This window comes from Mustela putorius, unplaced genomic scaffold, assembly GCF_011764305.1.
Source record: "Mustela putorius furo isolate JIRA1106 unplaced genomic scaffold, ASM1176430v1.1 tig00003858_pilon_pilon_pilon, whole genome shotgun sequence".
In the NCBI taxonomy this organism is placed as follows: Eukaryota; Metazoa; Chordata; class Mammalia; order Carnivora; family Mustelidae; genus Mustela; species Mustela putorius.
Genome location: NW_025422010.1, coordinates 22,939,921 through 22,957,507, shown reverse-complemented (window position 1 = coordinate 22,957,507; position 17,587 = coordinate 22,939,921). Strand labels below are relative to the sequence as shown.

General features: G+C 35.0%; 1 protein-coding gene and 1 pseudogene across 1 annotated transcript in view; both read left to right on the top strand.

Annotated features, from left to right (window-relative positions):
• The window catches only part of CHST9 (carbohydrate sulfotransferase 9), a 226,528-nt gene that overhangs the window by 16,179 nt on the left and 192,762 nt on the right, over nucleotides 1–17,587 (top strand). The gene's annotated exons all lie outside the window — the stretch shown is intronic.
• Nucleotides 14,562–14,729, top strand: LOC123387718 (annotated as a pseudogene).

Below are 17,587 nucleotides of genomic sequence, written 5' to 3'. Positions count from 1 at the left end.
GTCTGTGATTCATTTTAGGTTAATTTTTGTGGGTGGTGTAAGTTCTGTGTCTAGATTCATTTTTTTGCTTGTGGGTGTCCAGTTAATTCGAAACAATTTGTTAAAAAAAACAAAAGCAAAAACCTATCTTTGTTTTATTGTATTTGCTCCTTTCTTGAGGATCAGTTGACTGATTTTATGAGGGTCTATTTCTGGGTTTTCTATTGTGTTCCATTGACTTATATTTCTATTCTTTCACTAATACCTTGTTGTCTTGATTATTATATCTTTATATTTAGTCTTGAGGTTGAGTAATGTCACTGTCCCCCAACTTTGTTCTTCCTCTTTAATATTGTGATGACTGTTTGAGACTTCTGCCTCTCATACAAACTTTAGAATCAGTTTGTTGCTATCCACAAAGAACTGACTGGGATTTTGATTGGGATTGCATTGAATCTGTAGCTCAAGTTGGGAACAACTGACATCTTGACAATATTGAATCTTTCTATCCATGAACATGGATTATCACTCCATGTATTTTGTGCTTCCATTTCTTTCATCAAAATTTTGTAGTTTCCTTCATATAGATTTTGCACATATTTTGTTATGTTTTTACCTAAGTATTTAATTTGAGTTGGTTACTAATGTAATGGCATTGTCTTTTTTATTTCAAAAATTCCACTTGTTCATTGCTGGGTTATAGTAGAGTGATTGACTTTTGTATTTTTTGTGTATTAACTTAATAACCTACAATCTTACTATCATCATTTATTAGTTCCAAGAGGTTTTTTTGTTGACTTTTTTCCTACATAGATGATTATGTGATCTGTAAGCAGAGAGTTTTATGTCTCCATAACAAATGTATACCTTTTATTTCCTTTTTTTTTTTTTTTAATCTTACTGCATTAACCAGGACTTGTTGAAAAGTGGTGAGAGGAGACATCCTTGCCTTTTTCCTGACCTCAGTTAAGAAAGCTTTGAGTGTATATAATTAAGTATAATGTTGGCTAAAGAGTTTTTGTAGCTAATTTTTTTAATCAAGGTGAGGAAGTTCTTCTCAATTTCTATATTGAGTTTTTATCATGAATTGGAGTTAGTGTTTCTCAAAAGTTTGTTTGTTTTGTTTTGCCTCTATTGATACACTTGTGATTTTTCTTTTTTAGCCTATTGATGTGAGGGGTTATATTGATTGATTTTCGAATGTTGAATCAGCCTTGCATATGTGGGATAAATCCTACTTGGTCATTGTGTATAATTATTTTTATACATTAATGGATTTGATTTGGTAACACTTTGTTGAGGATTTTTGCATCTATGTTCATAAAAGATATTGGTTTATAATTTTCTTTTCTTGTACTGGCTTTGTTTGGTTTTGGTGTAGAGTAATGTTGACCTCATAGACCAAGTTAGAGATAATTCCCCCTGCTTCTATCTTCTTTCAGAGAATATGAAGAATTGGTATAACCTTTAGTGTTTAGTAGAATTCACCAGTGAACCCTTCTGGGCCTGGTGTTTCTGTTTTGGAAGGTTATTAACTATTGAGTCAATTTCTTTAATGGATATAGGCCTATTCAGATTATTTCTTTTTGTGTGATTTTCAGCAGATTCTGTCTTTCAAAGAGTTGGTCCACTTCATGTAAGTTATCAAATTTATGGGCATAGAGTTTTGTTGATTTTCTCTATTGACTTACTATTTAATATTTCATTGATTTCTGTTCTAATTTTTATAATTTCTTTTCTTCTACTTACTCTGGAATTAATGTGCTCTTCTTTTTCTAAGCTCCTAAGTTAGGAGCTTAGAAGATTGATTTTAGATAACATATGCGTTCAGTGTTCTTCTCTCTAATCACTGATAGTATAGTGTACCATAAATTTTGATAGGTTGTATTTTTCATTTTCTTTTAGTTAAAAATATTTTTTATTTCTCTTGAAATTTCTTCTTTGACCCATGTGTTCTTTAAAGGCGTGTTGTTTAATCTCCAAGTGTTTTGAAATTTTCCAGACATATTTCTGTTATAGATTTCTGATTTAAGAAGAGACATTCTGTGATAAATATTCTTTTAGAAATTTTAATACCTGTTTTATGGCCCAGAATGTGGTTTATCTTGGTAAATGTCTCCCATATACACTTCAGAAAAATGTGTATTTTGGTTGTTGTTCAGTTGACTGATCATATTATTGAGTAAAACTATGCCTTCATTGATTTTTTTTTCTGCTGGATTCTATTCTTTCTTTCTTTCTTTCTTTCTTTCTTTCTTTCTTTCTTTCTTTCTTTCTGATTTTACTTATTAAGAGAGAGAGAGAGAGAAAGCATGAGTGGGGAGGAGGGGCAGAAGGAGAGAGAGAACCTCTACTTCTGAGCAGGGAGTCTGATGCAGGGCTTGATCCTGGGATTCTGGGATCATGACCTGCCCTGAAAGCAGATGCTTAACTGACTGAGCCACCCAGGTGCCCCTGGATCTGTTCATTTCTGATATATGGCTGTTGAAGTCTCCAACTATAATAGTGGATTTATCTGTTTTTCCTTGCAGTTCTACCAACTTTTGCCTCACATAGTTTGATGCTCTGTTGTTACACTAGCATGTTAAGGATTGTTATATCTTCTTGGAGAATTGACTCCCTTACCATTATGTTATGCCCCCTCTTTATCTCTGATATCTTTCCCTGGTGTGAAGTTAGGAGCAACTTAACTGGATCCCCTTATAGTATCACAAGGCTGTAGTCAAGTTCTTGCCTGGGGTGCATTCTCATCTGAATCCCAGGGTCTTCTAAGCTTTTTGAGCTTATGGCCAGAGTTCACTTATTACAGCTATGGGATGAGATCCTCAATTTCTGAAGGCCACTCCTCTGCATAAGAAGTTCATAGCTAGCTTTCTCCTTCTTCAAAGCCAGTAGGATAGTATCTCTAGCTCCAAAGAAGTCCTAGACCTACTTTTAAAGTGATCACTGATTAAGTCATGCCAACTCAAGATACATTTTATCTTTTTTGCCATGTACAACATTATGATTTAATAAATATACATTGTGAAATGATTACCACAGTCGGGCTAATTATCATATCTGGTCACTTCATATAGCTACCTTTTTTGTGTGTTGTATGCTAAGAATGCTTAAGATCTACTCTCTTAACAATTTTCAAGTATACAATATAGTGTTATTACCTATAGTCACCATACTATATATTATATCTCCAGAACTTATGTATCTTATAACTGAAGGCTTATACTCTTTGACCAGCAACTCCCTTGTTTCTCCACTTTCAGCCTCTGTTAACCACCATTATACTCTGTTTCTATAAGTTCTTTTTTATTGTTGTTTTTTAGCTTTTGTGTTTTTTAGATCGCCTAATATGTGTGAAACCATATAGTTAATAATACTATATTGTGTTACCTTGCCCCTTGCTTTTAGCATTTATCACACTTTGTAATCATATGTTTAATTGTTTTTAGCTTGTTCTTGCTTTTTCACAGCTTACTTTTGTGTCCCAGTACCTAAACAATGCCTGTCAAATAACAGATTCTCAAAATACATTTGGTAAATGACTAAAATGTTGCTATTATCATCAATATAGTCAAGAGTAGTTCCGAGATTTTATGAGAGAAGTTAGCCTTGAGCTGCTCATGTATAGGATTGAAGTCAGAAGGGAAGAAAGTTTCAGGACAGATGTCATAAATAGAAAAACAAACTGATGTATGTACAGATGGGCATGGAGTACTCAGGAATCCGTAGATTAGAGAGGATTGTTTCTATTGGGGGGCAACAGGAAGTTAGGTTGCAGACCACTTTATGAAGAGCCTAAAAGGCAGATGAAAGAGTTTCTCACTTTAGATCAAACAAAAACAATAACAAAAACAACACAAAATCTAGTGACTTTTTAAGAAAGGGAAAATTATTTAATAAGCAATACTTAAGAAAGACTGATGAAGCAGCTTATTTGTGTTGAACTGAAGATACTATCTAGAGATAAGTTATCTACCCACAAGTGTTTTTGTTCATTTATTCAACACATCTTTATGTTCCCCTCACTATGTCTAAGGCACTGTGTTTGATATGGGGGTTATCATGAGTATCACCTCAAAGATGAGTCCTAAAAAACAAACAAGGACCAGCTTGAGGTTGGCAGAGGGTCTGAACAAGAAAGGAGAGAATGTTCCTATGGCCACAGACAAAAATGAATGGTTAGTTCTTAAGAGTTTAAATAATTTATCCTACCTTAAGAGTAAATTTTCAGATCAAGATATGAGTGATAAAATAAGGAAGTAATCAAGAGCTACATCAGAAATGGCCTTGACTGTCATCATAAGGAATTTGGAACAGTTAAGAAGTGTGAGAAATAGTAGAATATATGATGGAAATATCCAGTAGACGTTTAAAAATGTGAGAGCAGATTAGATGAGTTGCATTAGAAGTGGAACATGGGTTACATTTTCATCTTTACAAAAATTAGATCATTTCATGGGGGACGAAACAGAGAAGAGAAAGTCAAACTCCAAGAAAGAAAGAAAGAAAAAAAGAAACAGGTGATATTGTTAAAGGTTGAACAAGCAACCATCATCATAGTAGCTAGAGATATGAGACCTTTCAGAATGGTCAACAGGTCAATGGCCTGAAATGGCCACGAATACAAAGAACATATTTTGCAATAGCAAGAAGGAAATAACTTGTAGCCATGTGAAGGAAGTTCTCTGTGTTTGCCTGGATGACCAATTAACATAATCATTACATTTCAGTATTGATGTCTACTTTTATAAGTTCCTATGATGTGGGTAAATGATATAAAAGTATCTGCCTGTGTTGGAAAGAGGATATTTTCTTAAGACAAATAACCCCTTATATCTTACTTAGGTTTTCAGTTTACTTATCTCTGACTTTCAATAACTTCCGGTAATAAAAAAGTAAATGATCTCATTTTGAGCAAATTTTATTAAAGATCACAATTTTGGCATCCCTCAATTTGAGGGGTGTACTTAAGTTTAGTGGAAAGAATGTAATTTGGAGGCAGACAAACTAAATTTAGATTTTGGTTTTGCCTATTATGCGTCATGTGAACTTCCATATTTTGGTATTTGCTTCCTTCTCTCTAAACAATATCTACATTTTAGAACTTGATATTTTAGTTTTAGGCTTTATCTGTTGACTTTCCACCATGACAGAAGAGTCTTTCCTCGTCTTTTTTCCTTCCTCATTTTACCACACGTATCCATCCTTCACCTACCAACCCTCCTATCTTTGCAATGTAGTGATAGCATTTTGTTTGCATACATATTCAGTGAGTTCTTTATCAGGGCTGCATATATGTTATCCAAAGCCTAGCCATGCAGCTCAATCTAATTTTTTTCCTTTTCTACATTATCTGTTTTCTCTGAAGTTAATAGTGTCTTGCTCTTTCATTTGTTTAATGTTCTAAGTTTTTAATCACTAATTTGGTCAAAGCCTTCATAATTAAGTATCCTCTCTAAATGTTCAGACAACTCAGAGAGTCTACTAGATTTATCTTTCCAGAAACTTTCTCCCAAGCCTCTGTTTTGCTCTAGTTTGAACTGCTTACCCTCTATACCTTTTATACAACTTTTATCCTTTCACTACTAACTAGAAGCTCCTTTCATGTCCTCTGTCTCTCCTCTTCCAGACCAGTAGTTTTCTGTATCCCATTTCTTCTCATCTTATGCCCTTGCTTCATCAGTTCCTTCTGTAGTTTCTGGAGAGCTAAATCTTTTTTGAGAACTTGTTTGAAAATATTTGCTCTATCCACCACTTTGATTGAGACTTTGATAGAATTTGGTAGCATTTAAGAATTTTAAGTGGAAATGACTTCCTTTGAGAATTTTGAAGGCATTCTTGTCCCATTTTGGATTCCGCTGTTGCTGTCAACAAGTCTGTCGTTCTGGTTCTTGATTCCCTGGGTATGATCGTTTGTTTCTCTCTGACAATGCATGGAATCCTTTCTTTATTCCTGGTGTTCTGAAATGTCAGTATGATCTCCCTTGATAAATTTATTTCATATCCCTTGTGCCAAAGTACTCAGAGATCCCTTCAAGTCTGTAAATTCATGTCCTTCAGTTCCCTGAAATTTTCTTGAATTATATAACTAATAGTCTCCTTCCTTTTGCTTTCTCAGTTCTCTCTGTCTGGGACTCTTTATTCAGATGTTGAATATCTTAGATGAATCATATTTCCTGGAATTTGTTTTTTCCTATCCAATTTTCCATCTCTTTGTCCTTTTCCTCTGCCTTCTGGGAAGGCATCCTAACCTATCTTCTAACGAACAGACTGGATTTTCATTTTGGTTATATTTTTTATTTGCAAGAGTTTCATTTCTTTCTTTCCTCCTCTTTCTTTCTTTCTTTCTTTTTTTAAAAATTAAATACAGAGTCCTGTCTCACTTTGGTGGAACTAAAATGTTTTCTTTTCTCACTAAGGATAGTTTGTTTGAATTTGTTGTTCTCTTTGTTTAGTTAATTTTGGTTCGTTTTTCCCCTCTTCTCTGCCTTGCTTCTTTTCTGGTTATCCATTACCTTCTCTCTTGCCTTTACTCTTCTGCAGAACATAGTATACCTTTCCTAGGTTTGATAGCGCATAGCGTCTTGTTTCTTGTGGGTATCTATGAAAACACATTGACCTCAGCATTTATGGTTTTTTTTAGTTATACCCCCTCTTTTTGCATTTCATTTTCTAAAAATTTATTTTTTCTCTGTCTTATAATCATCTTCTCTTTACTTATTTATATCTTTGTACATTTTTTTTCTAGTTTCTTTGCTTTTATTTTAGAAGAGTTTGAAGAGGGAATACATGAGTCTGATCTGCCACTACTTAAGTAGAAATCCTCTTCCTTGACTCATTAACTAAATTAATTAAAACCAACTAGTACAATAATAACATTAAAAGCAGCACTAAGTATCATCCTTGAAGTCTCATAATGTTTTTTCACAAGTTTTTTTTTTTATTTTTTTATTGTATTTCCTGATTTTCTATGGAATGCTAATTTTCAGTTGTATGTTATTCCTGCTTTTATTTGTTGGCATCATTTCAGGCTTCCTAATGTATCTGTACTTATTTCAATAACTACCTCAGGCAGTCACTTTGATATTGTAATATGAGCACTATTTTTGTGGTGTGTTCTCTAAAAATGCCTAAAGAGCCTACTATATGATTTTTGTCAGTAGATATTTTTGCAGATTTATTTTCCTTTTTTAAAGCAAGATTTGTAGATTAGCACCTCTGCTGTTTTTGTTCATGTTATTTCTCTATTAAATGGTTGCAGGCTAAGCACAGATGGGCTAGAACGTGAAACAAGAGGAGAGAGAGGGAGCACATAGGAGAATTTAATAAATATTTGCATGAGATTGCTTGGAGCTAGCCATGAGTGCTTGGCTTACAAACTTTACTATCTATAAGAAACAAATCATATTCCTTTTAGAATATAATGCATTTCTTGTGTTTTAGAGAGCTTTATGTTAGCCATAGAATTTCCTACTTTATGGTAACGGTATTACCCTTTCTATAATAGACATTATAAAAGCAACACATCAGATATCAAGATAACATATAATGAAGGAAAAAAATCAATCTTCCAAATAGATATTGACTGTCTAGCTAATTAATCATTAACAGAAATAACTCCCTAATATATCTGACATAAGGAAGCGGGATAATCTATACATATAACCACACCTTTACAGGGATGTTATTGTTACTGTGATGAGCAGAAGAGGGGATTTAGAAATAATGTAATACACAGGTGATGACATGATAATATATAAAAGACATTTTGTCTAAATGGTAAACAGTAATAATAGCATTTATCCATCTTTTATTGTCTTACCATAAAAATATTTGCTTGAAAATATGTCTGTGGGCAACTGGGTGATGCATTCTGTTAAGTGTCCTGCCAACTCTTGATTTTGGCTCATGACTTGATCTCAGGGTCCTGAGATTAGGCCCCTCAGTGGGCTCTGTGCTCAGCAAGAGTCTGCTTGTCCTTCTCCCTCCTCCAGGGCCCCTCCCTGCTCAAACAAACAAATAAATCTTTAAAAAAGATTTATGCCAAACTTTTGTTAAAAGCATTTATTACAAGAATTTTTGTACTAGAAGTAGTTTTAAATATTTATTAGTTAAGTATAAATATTGCTATTTTACTATAAAAACTAACATTTCAAAACCAGTTTAATCTATTCTATTTTATGTTGTAGCTAACATACTAATTGGAACTACTTCTTACTCATAAGAAGTAAATGCCTTTCTAATGTTCTATTGCCTCTTGTCTCTTAAATGCTGCCAGGTTTTATTTGCTTTTTTTTTTTTTTTTGAGGTTTTTGGGAAATAGATATGTCATGATGAAACTTTTATAATTCTCTTTCCTTCCCCCATTTTTGTCTCTCTCTCTCTCCTGCCTTACTCTGTTTTTGGATTATATTACTTTTCCAATCATAATGACCCACAAAACTAACTAGGTTATGTACTTCCTGTACACATTGGACTGTCTCCCTGAGAAGTAACTCCTTCTATAACTCAACATGAAAAATTCATGTCTTGCTGTCACTGAAACAGAAAAGAAAATTTAAATTAGTATCTATGGCTTATTTACATTTAAAAAAATTTAAATTAGTATCTATGGCTTCTTTACATAATACTCCAAATACTTCATTATTGTTTAAGATGTTATTCATTACTATTCAAGAGTATGTGAATAACATCTGTAGGAATAACAACTATCCTTCCCTACTGTGCACTGAAGTCCATATACTTGTTCTCTTCCAACATTTCAAACTAGTGATTAGAATAGTAAATTCTCATCTTGCAGTTCCACTCTTCAAAACCTTTGGTCTTTTTGATCTTCTCTCAGTAATTTCCACATTGACCAAATCATCTTTGCTGGTCTCATTTTCTTCCACTTTGGGGGGAAATGGTATTTTATAGATAATTCTTATCCCTACTCTTTCTTAAACGCTTTCCTGATGTGTATTTATTAAGTGAATGTTTTATTTACTGCCTACCATATAATAATATTCTGTCTTGGTTTTGTAACGCAGATTCTTTATGGCATTTCTTATTTCTCAGTCTTTTCCTTTGATTTTTTTAGAAGCTCTTTCTAGGAAACCCCTGAGGCTCTAACCTATATCCTGTTTTATTCTCCCATTTTATCTCTGGATGCACTCAAGTTTAGCTATTATTTTGATAGTACAAATCCTCATAACACTATCCATCCATTCAATCATGCTCAGATTATTGTATCTACTTCTGAGCCCTGCATTTAAAGAAAAGCATTAACAAACTCAGATGTGCCTGGAGGAGAATGATTAAGTTGATTTAATGCCCCTAAACCCTGTCCTGTAAGGAATGGCTAAAGGAATTGTGTATATTTATTGTTTATCCTAGAGTAAAAAAAATTAGGAGTAGGCAAGATAATTGTTTTCAATAATTGGAAAGTCTGTCATGTAAAAGAGAACAGATTTGTTATGAGTTGTTCTAGAAGGCTTTACCAGAACCAACTTGTGCAAGTAATGAGGAGATAGTTTCAAATATTCACTGATGAAGATCAGAGATTAAACCTTACCCATTTTGGCTTTGTATACAGTGTCTGGCACACAGCCTTACTTGTATTTGAACCTAATGGTTGTTTATTGACTAGATTGAATTGGCTGGAATTGAAAGAATAAACCTCTCTAACAGCAAAAACAGAATGCCTTTTCAAGTAAAAATACCCAATCTTTCAACGAATACTTATCAATTAACTATAGTGCACCTGTCCCTGTGCTGGGCATGTAGAAGGTAAAGATATTAATGTCTTAGTATTGTAGAGCACTTCTGTGGGCCAAGCATTCTTCGAAATACTTTACATGTATTATTTCACAGCAACCTCACATGGTAGATGTTTTTATTATCCCCAGTTTTGATGTGGGGAAACTGAGGCACACAAAGTATACATACTAAGCTGCATCACAGAACAAGGAAATCCTCAAACTGTGATTTGCATACAGGCATTCAGCCTCCAAAATCTTCATACTTAGCAACAATACACTACATAGTAACATAGAATGTATGTTATATAGTATATCATTTGTGTGTAATACAAAGTAACTACATACTTAACTTATACTACAATAAACGGCCTCCAGGAATGAAAGACAAGAGAATGTTCATAAACAAAAAGACAGAGGTTTTCTGGAATGGAATATAATCTAGTCCAATCTCTGCCTGGGAATTTCCTGGCCAATGGCAAACCTTATTCTTCCTGATGCCTACAGCCTGTTAAGTTTGTAGTCATTTGTTATGGAAGGCCCAGGAAACTAATATACCAGGCCATTTCTGAAATTACTGTTTTGACTAGAAACAAAGGATTAATGTCCTGTTAGGATTACACTATTTCGGGCCCATCCCTGGAGCTAGAGGTAAGGAAGTTCTGTTCTAAATAGTGAGGCTTCCAGACAGAAAACCAGAATGGGCATTAGGGAGGCACTGCAACACCCACTTTATTCTTTAATTCTGCTTCTTACTTGTCACCTACGCCTTTCTATTGCTTATACCACAGTTGATCCCAGTCGTGGACCGGAAACCATCTGTTACGTGGTACTTCTTAGGTTCCATTATTAGCTTCTCTTGTCACTAACACTCAGTCACTCCACCGGACTTGCTAACTCCCTCACCTTATCTGGCATAATCCCTTGCTGGTGTAGGCTTCACATTGTCTCGGGCTCCCTCAAACCGCCATGTTCTCCTACCACCATGGCCAAATCCCAGAACTCCAAAAAGCATTTTCCAGCTTTCTTCTGTCTTCATAGGTCCCTTTGATAAAATAGAATTTGGCCCTCTCTATGTTACTTAATATGATCCTGACGACTGACGATGGACAGGTAAATACAGGTACAAATTCCTGTGACAAGGCTTAAACAAACGTGAAAGACAACATTTTTGTGTTCTCTGTATTTAACACTTTAGAATAGAGCACAAGTAAACATGAAGAAGAGATGAACAATTCATTTAACAATAATCTCTATGAGGGGTTTTCTCCCCTCTCTCATACAAATGGTTGTGTTAAATAAATGTTTGCAAAGGCTTTTGCTTTTAGTCCCCCATGGTCTATAAAGACAGACTATTGTTGCCTAAAAACAGACAAATAACTCTACACTGAACATTAGGATGTAAAATGTGAGTTTAAAACTTATTCTTCTAAAACAAAGAATATAAGGGCAAAGCCTTGTCTTGTTAAAAACTTTAATTATAATTAAATTTTAATTACACCAGCTAAAAGGAGAAGGTACCTGTTAAATAAATTATACAGGAAATCAAAGTAACAAAATACATAAGGAAGAACCTATAAATTAGTGTCTAGTAAAGGAATATGTTTCTGCATTCTGTATGCCAAAACAGAACAAAAAAAAATTGAACAATTGAGCTATCACAGAAATAGACCAGAAAACACTATACTTGAGAAACCATGCGAAAAGTGTTTGAAAAGATCAGTATTATTCTTCCTATTCACAGCAATTTCACAAACTGTCTCCTTTTAAAATGCTACTTTATAAAAGTATTGAACTGTATTAGTTTTCTTTGCAGCTATCACAGATTTTAGCAAATTTAGTGGTTTAAACAGCACAAATGTATGATTTTGCAGTCCTGTGTTTGGGTGTGACAGACTAAAGTCAAGGTGTCAGCAGGTCCCCATTCCTTTCTGTAGTCTCCAGTTAGAACCTATTTTCTTTCTTGTCTTGTTGAGGCCACCTGCATTTCTTGGCTCGTGATTCCCTTCTTCTGTTTCCACCATCTCCAAAGCTAAGGAAGGTGATTTGCCTTCTTCTCACATCACATCACTGACTTCCTCTGCTGCTCCCTTCTTACACTTTTAAGGACCCTGGTGATTATATTGGGCCCACCCAGGTAATCGAGAATATTCTCCCTAAATAAAGGTCGGTAAATAAGCAAACCTTTGATTTCATCTGCATTAATTCCCCATTGCCATGTAAAGTAATATAGTCACAGGCTCTGATGAGGAGGCTTCTCTTTCGGTGGGTGGGTGGGGCTTATTCTGCCTTTCACATGTACTGTCATCAGCTCATGGTCTTGATAAGTTGTTCAATGGATACGTAAAATGTTATCATTGAGGGAAGTTGAGCAAAGGGTACACAGGGACTCTATCTTTGCAACTTCTATGTGAGTCTAAAATTAATTTCAAAATGATAGCTTTAAACATTTTTTAAGGATTAAAAATTTTTTTTCAAGGATTGAGTGAAAGCATATAGAAATTATAGGATTTCAGAAATTGCAAAATAATAAAATGGATTAAAATAGTTATTTAACTTTAGAATAGTAAAAACATTAAATAATATAAATAAAGGTCACATTTCTCATTCAGTCAAGAGTAATTCAATGAAGATTTACAGTATTGGTTGCTAACACATTTTACAATAACTAAATAAGTTTAAATAAAAATGTTGCTAACACATTTTATAGTAACTAAATAAGTTTAAATAAAACACTGTCCATAATTGACTAAATATCCTTTGACTGCATATCATCATTTAATGTCACTATGGTTGATAAAAAGGATAGATTTTTAAGAGTTTATATACCTATGATAATTATCAAATAAAAACTTAATTTACTTAAACCAGATTACCAAAATGCTTTATAATTTTACACTGTAATTATACTTTCCCAAAAGATCACATATTCTGTTTGACTTAATGTTTTCTAAAGCCATCAGATATATAGTGCAGATTTCATTGTCCCATTTTTACAGATAAAATTATGTCTGAAAAGTTTACTTGGGGATTTCTGGTCAAGAGAAGGAAGTATGTTTATGTTTTAGTATCCTAGTCTGTTGCCCAGACCGGACAATGGAAAATAAAGTTAAAAAAAAAAAAGAATAAAAATATAAAACCAGATTCAAAATCAGAAGCAGAAGTAAACAAGCAAAACTGGTGAAACAGGCAGAAATTATGAGTTTGTGAGGCTTTGAGTGTGGAAGCTTTGAGTTTAGCTTCCACTTGGGAGCTGGTAGATAGGCTCACTGACTGGTTTCTACAGCCCCAGGATCACCCTAACTCAAAAACCAAGCCCACAATGGTGGAGCCTTTGGAGATCTGGATAGGAGCCCAAGATAAAATTTTGAGGCAAAATAAAAATTTAAAAACTATTCTGTCTGAAATGAGCTTACTAATAAGAATTCCAAGATCATGAATAAATCTAATGCTAAAAGATTTACAAGCAAAATTTAGGTTCTTGGGTATAAAATTTTTTGGTGCAAAATTTAGGCACAGTCTGACAAAAACTTTAGAATACATTTAAAATATCCGAAGAATAAAGGATAGTTTCTAGTAAAAGTATATAAAACTTCCTGGTATGTATGATTTATCCAGCATCACCAAGCAGCTCTCCAGTTCTTCATGACCACTGACCAGGTATCACATAAATTTTACTCTGTTCTAACACTGTCCACCGGGAAAAAACATCAGTTCCTACAGGTTAAGGGCTCAGTCCTTGAAGACATCTCCCTCTTGCTGCTCACCCCAAGCCCTACCCCTGCCTCCCTCCACTTCAGATGTCAATCACAAGTCCAGGTTGTCACCCCTGCTTCTAACCAATTGACTGTAGATTGGAAGATCCCACAACCCCCTTCTCAGTTTCCATTAGTTTGCTACAAAGGCTTACAGAACTCAGAGAAACATTTTACTTACTAGATTACTGGTTTATCATAAAAGAATATTATAAAGGATATAGATGAATAGCCAGATGAAGTACATAATGCAAGGAAATATCCCAAGCTCAGGAAATTTTGTCCCCACAGAACTGGTGTGTGTCACATTCGTATGGATGCATTCTGGTTCACCAACCTGAAAGCTCTCTGAACCCTGTTGTTTTGAGTTTTATGGAGGTTTCTAATGATTGATTAAATCATTAGGCACTGGTGATTGATTGAGCCTCCAGCACCTCACCTGTCCCCAGAGGTCAGGGACTGAGACTGAAAAGTTCCAACTGTCCTTCAGGGTTAGTTCCCTTGGCAGCCAGCACCCATTCTTACTTGACCTAGAGGCTAGGTGAAGTTTCCTTGTTAACATAACAAAAGATACCTTTATCACTTATTTCTAAGGAAATGTCAAAGGTTTTAGGAGCTCTGTGTGAGAAATGGGAAGGAAGACCGAACAGATATTTTCTATTATAAATAACAGTACCACAAACTCGGAAAGCAGAGAAAAAATGTAACCAGACTAGAGGGGTTTGCTGCTTGGGGTGCCCCAAATTGAACACAACCCAAAGAAATGTTGGAAGCAAAGAACTTTTTGTTATTTGTTAGAAGTAAGGAGACAGGGAGATTGCTTTCAAAGCGTTGTCTCTCCATGGGGTTAGGGAAGCTACACAAACACTTCAGTTCAACTGTGCATGTCTAGCATGTCAACATGCTAGTGCCTATGTCATGTGTTCAAAAAATGGCAGAACACTCACCCATATTAGGAAATCTTATAATGACCTAAAGGTAACTTCCGGATAACTCAGAGGGGCTTCTGCACAGGTCTTTATCTCCAATCCAGCGCAAACAGGCTCATTTTCTTTTAAAGATGTGTTTCTTTATTATTTGAGAGAGAGAGAGCTTTGCGCAGTGGCAGTATCGTAGCCAATGAGGTTTATCCGAGGCGCGATTATTGCTAATTGAGAGAGAAAGAGAGAACACAGGCATGCAGGGGGGAGGGGCAGAGAGAGAGGGAGAGGGAGGATCTCAAACAGATTCCCCGCGGAATATAGAACCCTAGGCAGGGTAGGTTTCATCCCAGGACCCTGAGATCATGACCCAGAGCCAAAATCAAGAGACAGAAGCTCAACTGACTGAGTCACCCAGGCAGCCCTCCAACTGGTTATTGGTGTAACACCTGCTTGGGCATTTCCTTGCTTGGAACTGTTGGTTCTAGAAAATGAAACACATTCCTTCCCTGCTTTTGTCCCTTCTCCTCACTTCTGGTGATAGCTTTCAGCTAACTTACTTGAGTAACTTCCCTTGGCATCCTGGCTAACAAAATGAAACAAGAACAAATGGTTATGGAGAAGGAGAAATTGGGATTACCATAAAAGTATAAAGTGTTGGAAAGAATACAGTAGACAGAATAAACACTAGAATAGACAAAAACAGAGACATTGGTAAACTGGAAAAATTTGCTCAGAAACATTAACCCAGATTACAGATTAGAAAGAAAAAGCATGGTTATTAATTTTCAGAGTGCTGAGAAAAAATAATTTTTAACCTCAATTCATATTTAGCCATACCATCATTCCAGAATGAGGACAAAAATAAGATAAGTTTGTACATACAGAATCAAAGATGATTTAACTCTCAGATATTCATTAGAAGAAATATTTAAGGCTGTAGTTCAACAAGAAAGAAAGTGAACTGAGACACTGTAGCACTCAAAAATTAACGGTGAACACAGAAACTGATAAAATACCAGCAACTTAATAATTAATAATGAATATTTCTTTTAAATAAAACAGATCAGGATGAGGAAATAATTCAGTGCCTGTTTAAAGAATGCTGAAGTTCCTGTGAAAACTGTAAACTGTTAGAAAAATTTATAGCTAATGGGGCACCTGGGTAGCTCAGTTGATTAAGCATCTGCCTTTCGCTCAGGTCATGATCTCAAGGTCCTGGGGTAGAGCCCTGTGTCAGGCTCTCTGCTCAGTGGGGAGCCTGCTTCCCCTTCTCTCTCTGCCTGCCTCTCTGCCTACTTGTGATCTCTCTCCCTCTGTCAAAAAATTCAATAAAATCTTTTTTTTAAAAAAAGAAAAAATCATAGCTAAGAAAGTTTTACTTTTTAATTTAAAGTACTACTTAGCTAACAAAACCTTTGGATTCAAGAAAGCAGAAAGGAACAGAGACAATTAGATAACTTTAGGAAAACTAAGTCTAACACAAGGAGAAGAAAAAACATTAAAAGAAAAGACAAAATCAATTTAAATTACATGATATTTAGAACTGAATGACAATGAAAATACTACACATAAAAAGGCAATTTGCTGATAAAGTAGTTTTTGAGGAAATTCGTGGCCTTACCTAAATGTGTTTTATAAAAAAGAAAGATCTAAAATACATGAATTAATGTTCAATTAAAAGACTGAAAAAAAAGTGAATATCCCTCAAGAAATAGAATGAAGAAAGAAATAAAGATGGGGAAAGAGATCAGTGAAATTGAGGACAAAAAAAAAAAAAAAGAGAGAGAGAAGAATTGCAATATGCTTTTAAATAAAACAGCCAAATCTCTAGCAAAAATGATCAAGGAAAAAAGGCAATAATACATAATATTAGGAATGGAAAGATCTTTAAAATCACAAAATCCCATGAACAACTTTATGCTGGTACAATTGAAAACCAAAAGGAAATGATAATTATGTGGGCAATGTAATTTTCTAAAAGCTGACTCAAAAAAGTAGAGTGAATAAACAAATAACAATTAACAAAATTAAATCAGTAATCTGATTCATTTTCCATCCCTCCAAGATTGGCCCAGATGTTCGTACAAACGTACGACATTGGACCAATAGAACAGAATAGTATCTAGACGCAGCAACAAACATACATAAGAATTGGAAATGTAACAAAATCAACATTAAAAATCAGTAGTGAAATGATAACCTCAATTAAAAGAGTCGGACAAATGGTATCCATATGGAATGTCTTACAACATACACAAAAATAAATTCCAGGTGGATTCAAGTACTAAAATATGAAGAGCAGAACTTTTATGACTTTTGAAACGTAATAGGGGAGAATAATGTTAATATTTGAGGCTAAGGAATATTATCTTGGAAAATTCATAAAGAACACAAACTTAATTATCTCCCATCTCAGCCATGCCCTAGCCTGCTTTGTGATTTGGGAGGCTCACCACGATGTGCTGCATAAAAAGTCTTCCTGGTTTTGGGGGTTTGGGGGGCTTTTTAGATTCCACGTATGAGGGAGGTCATACAGTATTTATCCCTCTTTAGCATCATGCCCTCGACTTTCATCCATGTTGTCCCAAATGGCAGGATCTCCTCAGGTATCAGAAGAGTTTGCCAAACAGGAGGCACTGACAGAGTCCTCAGGGCAGGAAGAAATTGAGGATGGGAAAGTGATTCTTCTGGTTCCCTTAACACCCCAGTGCAGCATCTTGTCTGTGTCCCTTAGATAAATGACAGCTCTCATCAGCCAGCCCTCTCCTTCCAGCCCCTCCAAGAATAGCTCTCTACTTCCTGTCTTCACTTCTGGAAGTGGTTGCTGTTTCTGACCCTTTGGAACCTCCATCCTTTATTAGTTTCCCAAATCCCCAATCAGTCTTTGGAAATTACTAACCTCTCCACAATTTCATGCACTCGAGTATACCCTGTGCTTTTTTCCAAGACTAGCTGCTACACCAAGAAGGAAAGAATGATAAAATTCAATTTAAAACTTCTTCATAATAAGACAACCACACGACCAGCAAGGGAAGGGAGCTGGAGAGGATGGAAAGAAAGGCAAGAAACATTTTTTTTTGTAATGCTTAGAACTGACAAAGAATTGTCATCCTAAATGCAAAAGGAGCTGCACATCAATAAAACGGGGGAAGAAATACAAACAGGAAATTCATAGAGGAGGTAAGTAGAATAG